We start from the raw sequence: 8,330 nt of genomic DNA on the forward strand, positions 1-8,330 counted from the left end.
CGTCGTGGCTGTCATTTCATTCCTGTGGAATGCACTTACAGGTGAACATTTTGGCTTGGCTGCCTTCTCATAAAACTGACCTGGAATTGTTGAGTGTCAGGGGGTTCCTCTATGCACCACCCCAAATCTGCTTTTATTTATCTTTATTCATATAGGCCATGGGAACTCAACTCTAGGCCACACAGGTCACTTTCTTTTAATCTAGTTGTGAATGTGAGAGAGGTGTTAAATGTGACACCTAGGCAGCGTGATTGTAGCTGTGCAATGGTACTGACACACTGTAATGCAGACTGGGCAGTTAGGCCAGGCTTGGATGGGAGTATGAGGCACTCTGGCCCTCCAGCAACTTAAAATGTAAGACAACCAGGGTGGAATGAGATGTTTGGCCGTGACAAACGCCACCAGTATGCTGCTGCTGGGACACTTCGTTGCAATATCTGGTCCACCATGCACCTGACCAAAAATCCACGCCGTGTGTACCGCTCCGACAATTGCATGTTTAAATGTCCCGTTTGGGACTGCAACACTGCCTAGACAGGCCACTCAACACGCCATCTTTAAATATGCCACAGTACATTTAAAAATGGAGCGGATATCACGGAAGTGTCCCAGTGGTGGTTTGGTCACGGTGGAATATCCTAGATGGCAACCAGGGTGCTAAAGTGGAGACATTCAGACACGTCTGTACGGCAGGTGTGCGGTTGAGGGGTGAATTTGTCATCTGCATAGTGGTGATAGTTGAAATAGAGATGTGATAAGGGCACCCAGAGTATAAAGAGGTCCTAGGACAGACTGGAGGCGGCGAAAAAAGGGACCCTGACGGTACAGGGCATACACAGGCCTCGCTCGCCAATTAAATGCTGTGGGGAAGAGCGCAGGGCCTCAGTAAGCACGGTGCGTACCCCTTGTCTATTGTTTCAAAGGCTGCAGAGAGGTTGAGCAATATGAGCAGAGGGTAATGACATTTGTCTGGCAGCATGGAAGTCATTGATAGTTTTGTGATGGCTGTTTCAGTGGAGGAAGCCCTAGCGGAGCGAGGAGAGAATTGGCAGTTAGAAAATAGAGCAAGTGAGGGAACACGTGTTTGGAGGCAAAAGGCAGGAGGGAGACTGGGTGCTAACTGAAGGGACTGGTAGGTCAAGCTTGCTTTTCTTGAGCAAAGGTGTAACTGTGTGCTTGAAGGTGGTGAGAAAGGTACCAGAGTAGGAGTTGAAAATGTGAGAGGAGGGATTAGACTAGGAGCCAGAGGCTTGAGGTAATGGGCTCAAGTGTTAGAGAAGATCAGTAGTGACACTGACAGGGAAGAGAGTCAAGGAAGGCAGGATGCGAGGTAAGGTACAATATGAGGATGCAGAGGGGTTGTGTTGATGACTTGACTATTTCAAGACAAAGGTGAATTCCAAAGTCCTGAGGTGAAATGGAGGCAGAATACGGGGTAGTCAGAGGCGGTGTAATTTAGACTTGTCAGCGGTATTTGAAGAAAATTAGGTTTGTTTACCCTGGGAAAGGGCAGAACTGAAATAGGATAGTGCAGTTGAAAGCAAACGCTTTTGTTCCACAACACCATGGGTTATGGAGCACTAATGTCCAAATCGTGTACCCACCGCGTTGCTCATGGTGTTTGTGCTGGTGTCTAAGCTTCCCACAGCTCGTGTAACCCAAGGGGGAAAAAATGTCATAACGTAGCACTCCGTGCAGGGAGGCAAAATTCAGAGATGTCCCAGGTGTACATCCAACACACAGAAAAATAACCTCACATGTTTCACACAGCGCTACATCAGAGGCTCCAACAAGAGGAGGAAACCGGAAGTTTAAATACCCTCCAATTTAAAGTGGCAGAAATATAGACCATTATCAAACAAGTTAAATGGCATTAGAAAACATGATGCTGAAAACAAATGTATCCACAATTGACTAATACATTAAATCGAAACATAATGTCAAATACTTTATACATTTAAGACATGCATAATGTCATTAATTAACAAAATGGCACCAAAAATATATTCTAGTCTTCGACTCTAGAACCTATCGGATACACACGTACAGTAGAGAAGGTAAATTTAACATTTCTAGGACCAATTATAAATTCTAGAATTCAGAGCATTCATTTTTCAACAATTGACCAATATATTAGTCTAGATACACTAGCATGATTTTAATAACGTGCTCTAAATTAAGCAGTCAAATGTTGTTTGACTACATTACCCAAAAAGTAAGATGTACAGAATGTCATTAATTGGCTAAATAGCCCAAAAGATAGGTTATAGGATATATGTACAGTAGAGACCAGATCAATTGGAATAGAGCATTAACTTGTCAATGATTGGCTAATATACTGTATCAGGGCACCCTATACAAGATTATATAAAATCTATTAAATTAGGGTGTCAAATGTCATCAATTGGTTACGTTGTCCAAATATTGAATATAGACTGACATGTAGCAAAGATACACATTCAATAAAGACCAAGTAAATTGGACATAGTTTCAATTGAAACGCTTGAAATATAGATGATCCCTCTACAAAAATGATGACTTAAAAAGATAGATATATATATCGTAATATTCCTACCTGAAAACAAAATACAGATAAGAATATTATCAATGTCAAAAACTGAAAAATTGAATTATATATAGGAAACAGAAGACATTTAATAGAAAAGTGAAACATCCTCTTCCTTAGTGAAGCCTCTAGAACGTCTAGTATTCAATTAAAAACAATCCAAAAAACTTATTTCTTACAGAGGTTATTAAAAGTATCTCCTTATAGGCTCTCAGGAATAATCCTCTCTATACCTTGAAATGGCGAAAAGGACGGAGCTGAATCATGAAAAATGTCTTGACACCGGAAAGTTCATGTCCCTTTGTTCAATATCTGTGTTCCCAATGTCTTCTAAATGTCTAGCCGTGCGACCTGCATACTGCGTCCCACATTTGCATGTAAGGATATAAACTTTATTAATTGAATTACCATTGCTGTATTGTTTTATAAAATAAGATCTTTTGGTATGCGTGTTTGAAAAAAAGTTTAGATTTGTTTTACAAATTTGCAACATTTGCAAACTGGAGAACCACAGTTATACATTTGTCAACTGACCAGGTGTATTCTTTTTGTTATTTATGAACAAACTCAGGGACAGTATGTTTCCGAGACAAAGCTCTCCTCGCAGTAAAATTACAATCTTCATTCACTGTATGTACTAATTTGTTGTCCAAATTCAAAATTGGTAGATGTTTTCTTAGCACATCACAAACTGCACCATATAGACTATGGTGCAGTTTGTGATGTGATAAGAAAAAATCTTACCAATTTTGAATTTGGACAACAAATTAGTACATACAGTGAATGAGGAACCCTGGGGTTCCCCCGGGCATCCCTAAAGGGTTCCCTGCAACTTTCTAGTCATTTGAAAATTGTATCAAATACAGAAGAATTTACAATGCATCTGATCTCAGACGTGCTATTAGAGAGGGTTGGGGGTTCCTTACAATGCATCTGATCTCAGACGCGCTATTAGAGAGGGTTGGGGGTTCCTTACAATGCATCTGATCTCAGACGCGCTATTAGAGAGGGTTGGGGGTTCCTTACAATGCATCTGATCTCAGACGCGCTATTAGAGAGGGTTGGGGTTCTTTACAATGCATCTGATCACAGACACGCTATTAGAGAGGGTTGGGGTTCCTTACAATGCATCTGATCTCAGACGCGCTATTAGAGAGGGTTGGGGGTTCCTTACAATGCATCTGATCTCAGAAGCGCTATTAGAGCGGGTCGGGGTTCCTTACAATGCATCTGATCTCAGACGCGCTATTAGAGAGGGTTGGGGTTCTTTACAATGCATCTGATCACAGACACGCTATTAGAGAGGGTTGGGGTTCCTTACAATGCATCTGATCTCAGACGCGCTATTAGAGCGGGTTGGGGTTCCTTACAATGCATCTGATCTCAGACGCACTATTAGAGCGGGTTGGGGTTCCTTACAATGCATCTGATATCAGACGTGCTATTAGAGAGGGGTGGGGTTCCTTACAATGCATCTGATCTCAGACGCGCTATTAGAGAGGGTTGGGGTTCCTTACAATGCATCTGATCTCAAACGCTATTAGAAAGGGTTGGGGTTCCTTACAATGCATCTGATCTCAGACGCGCTATTAGAGAGGGTTGGGGTTCCTTACAATGCATCTGATCACAGACGCGCTATTAGAGGGTTGGGGCTCCTTACAATGCATCTGATCTCAGGCGCCCTATTAGAGAGGGTTGGGGGTCCTTACAATGCATCTGATCTCAGACGCGCTATTAGAGAGGGTTGGGGTTCCTCAGAATTTCACTTAGGGTTCCTAAGATGTTGGCTGTGTAACATCTTAAGTATCACATAAAACGTTTCTGTGGCGCCGTATCACATGAGCGGTTCAGCCAAGCGAACCATCCTGGTAACGCGTCCGCTACGCCCCCAGACTGAGAGCAGCCATCGCTCAGGCAACATGCGCGCGTGTCACATGAGCTCCGTCTCGCGCGTGCCTACTATAATCTTAGTCTCAGATGTTATATCCCAGAGATTCTTTGTGGAAATGATAAAAGCAGCATGGCAGTACACAGTACCTCAGTGAGACATGCAGGGGGGAGGGACTGAGGAACACCAGGTGGTCTGATGTGGCTCTTGTCCTGATGCTGATAACCCCTTCCTTGATTATATATATATGCCCATCAAGCAGACCATATATAAACGTTTTTTTCCAATAAAGTACTTGCACACTTCTTTTAAACATCACACCCTCCAGCTTCAGATTATTACCCCTTGGTCCTTGTTGCAACCACTGAATCTATATTGTTTAAATAATAAAGTTGCCATCACATCTCCCTTTTCGTTCCTTTCTTCCAAGCTCCAAAGCGTGGCCCTTTGTCCTCTTCTGGTAAGTTTCAGTGTGACCAGTTCCATTCATTTTTGTGTGCATAGTTTGTGTATTTCTAAATTCTTGAGGCAGATTGAGTTAGACCGTTTTGGTGGTTTACATCACAGCCAAGTTTGATTGTGCAGTGGCCCGACATCGCTACGAACGGAAGAGATCTGTTCAGATCTAGTTCACCCCTTCTGGAGAGCAGTGAACGCAGTCATTGCGATTTCACAGACATGATATGAGAATTGCTACTGTGGTTCCAGCCATTGTTCCAATCTGAGGCTGTTATAAAGGCATTAAAGCTCTCGTTAAAAAAAATAATCCATATGTGCATCAATACAATCTACACATTGACAAGTGATTAGCTAAATTGCTGATGGATACGTTCTGTAATCCATCGCTGAAATTCGGCTGGGGGTCCACTAAATGCATCTTGGGTAATCTTCTGCTGCACTGACATCCAAAGTTCTATGAGGAAGATCATGTGACCAGGCAGGCACTAGATTCAATTGGCTCACTGCTAGAGAGAGGGCAGGGCTCAAAAAGGTGATGCTGTTTCCGAAGGGGATGTGACTGTATATGGTTGCTATAGGAACAAAAATGCCTGTTACATTAGAATACATTAAAAATGTCTTTAAAATTGTTTATTTTTTTAAATGCTACAAGTATTTTCTCATAGTACGGAACTGATTTATTAAAAAAAACACATGTAGGATTAAGCTAGAACTGCAGCTTTAATGAGATTAAGCATTCCATAGTATGGTCTACTGATAAGAAATAAAACCGTATCCAATAACCGAACATCTAACAAAGTAGTGTAAACCCTTTTATTGACGTTGCCAAACTGATCTTTTTATTCTGGGATCTCGTATTACTAGAGCTTTGTCCCGTTCAAGGTATGGTCTCTTGAACTGAATGGAGTGCTTCAAGCGGCAAAATGCATCGACCGCCAGTGCGGGTTATTTCGGATGTTCCGGTGTTAGCTTCTATTCCAGCCAATGGGATATGGCGCTGGAAGGGTGTGATGACCGATACCAGCATTTAACGCGTATGCCCCGAAGTGAGGTTCAGAAACTGGCATTTGCGTTAAGCAAATATGAAATATCGCGGCACCTGTTTAAACCTGGCCAAACAGCCCTAGAAATCCCTAGTCAATTACAAAGACGGGCTTTGTCTGTGCAACGTTTTGTTGAATGCGGGCGTCGGACAAGTGGGAGTCCCCAGAGAAAATTAATGTTTACAAACTAACACAATGTTTACAAACTAACACAATTAAATGCAAAAACACATATTGGTGTCATTTTTGTTGTTGTAAAAGACTATTATACCACTTCCAGATACCCCTGCCATGAGGACACTTTGCTCCAACTGTGTTGTGGATACATTATGATCTCAAGAAGTTACAAACATGGAACCACTACATTCTTCTGCCTTTTTGCATTGGACAACATCTGTGCAGTGATTTACTCACCAGCTAACTCCAGCTCAGCAGTTGGGATCCAGGGATCCAGTCCTGGTCTGGTAAACTCACTTTCTGGGCTGATGGCAACTTTGGTGTCTGAAGACCACACTGGATATAGTCGTCGGACACCAGGACAGTAAACACAGTTATCAAGGTAGTCATCAGATATCGGGGTAGCAAGCAGGTATGAGTAGACGATTGTAGATTCCAATGAGGAAAACGCGGGGCACAGCGTGGGAAAAACGGAGTTCAGCACATCAAAGGCTCATTAAAATCAGTTTATTCCAAAGGTGACATGGGAGACATCAAAGGTAAATGGACACGGGACAAAGAAACTGACGCGTTTCGGGCCTGGCTGGCCCTTTGTCACAGAGTGTAATATACAGATATGCAAAAGAAGAAAAATAGCATATGGTACAATAACATTTAAAATATTTAATAAAACAACATATAAAGAGAGACTTGGGGAATCTCACTCGGATTTCACCGTTAAAATGCGCGGTGTTTATCAATGCTGATCAGTGGTGTTCAGTATCAGTGCTGATCAGCATTGATATACAACGCGCATTTTAACGGTGAAATCCGTGAGTGAGATTCCCCAAGTCTCTCTTTTTATGTTTTATTAAATATTTTAAACGTTATTGTACCATATGCTATTTTTCTTCTTTTGCATATCTGTGCCATACATCCTCATGCATTGAGCATTCCCACATAGCCTTGGAGTTAAGTATTCTATGTTCATTCATTTCCAAGCATGCCACACCCGGCTTTATATATACAATGTCTTGTATATAATGTATACCCTGTTCTCCTATGTAACTATGTATTTGTAACCATGTATTATTTGTCATTATAACTCTATGACCAGGACATACGTGAAAACGAGAGGTAACAATGTATTACTTCCTGGTAACACAATTTATAAATAAATATAAGCAATCACAATTCCCCACTGATATTTAAGGAATCCATTTGCACCAGTGTGTTTGTTGTCACTCAGCACGATGCCCCACGCATGTCCTTTGATGGGATACAAGTGTTTAATCACGAATTATCCGTTCTATACACAGCATGGTGATATATTACAAAAGTTGATATATTTGAAGCTGTACACTGTTTTATTTTTCAGTTCCTTTACATATCACCGCTTCACACATTGATCCTGAGGACCGGCGCCAAGGGGCACTTTCTTCTTAAATGTACAGTATCGGTGTAGTTATCAGAGCAGTACGTCCAGGTGAACGTCCACCAAGGACTAAACTGTAAGAAATGAGTGAACTTTGAGCAAATGTGTGCCTGCGTTGCCCTGTATACTGCATTACTTCGCTTGTGCCCCCGTGTGGCTTATCATTCAACTACAAATCATTCCAAAAAAATTGAATTCTGAAATTAAGAAAGGATCCATTAATCAATTAAAACGCGTATGAATTCCAACCCCTGGCATTTTTTGTTAAACAAACCTGATAAAGACTTAGCCAGGGTAGAAAACAAATGAGTTGCTCATTTTGCAAAAGATGCGAGATCGCAAGCGCTGTGGAAACGAGAAACAGTTCCATCCATTGATAAGATGCGGAACAGAATTTGGTTTGTCTGCCAGATGGATAAGTAAACAAGTTTGGTTAACGACACTGGCACAAATTTTCAAAAGGTCTGGCTGCCATGGCTGGCCCAGACAGACATCCAGGGGGTGAGCAATGCCACTGCGTGGCTACAGTACAAGCAGGTGCATTCTCCTTTGATAGATCATTTAAGACTAGGGCCCAAGAGATCGGATAGTCCCTCCTAGGATACACATAGGGATAGATATCAGATCGGGATATTATTAAGCTGTCGGGAACTGGAGAAAATGGCTGGAAAGAGTCAAAGCTTACCCGTGGCTGAGGAAGAGAAAACGAAAAGCTCCCCTTTCCCACCCCCAGCCTCCCTCCACCATCCCTCGTTACATGTGTTATGCGTGTTACAATACTAT

Source organism: Ascaphus truei, chromosome 11, assembly GCF_040206685.1.
Source record: "Ascaphus truei isolate aAscTru1 chromosome 11, aAscTru1.hap1, whole genome shotgun sequence".
Taxonomy (NCBI): domain Eukaryota; kingdom Metazoa; phylum Chordata; class Amphibia; order Anura; family Ascaphidae; genus Ascaphus; species Ascaphus truei.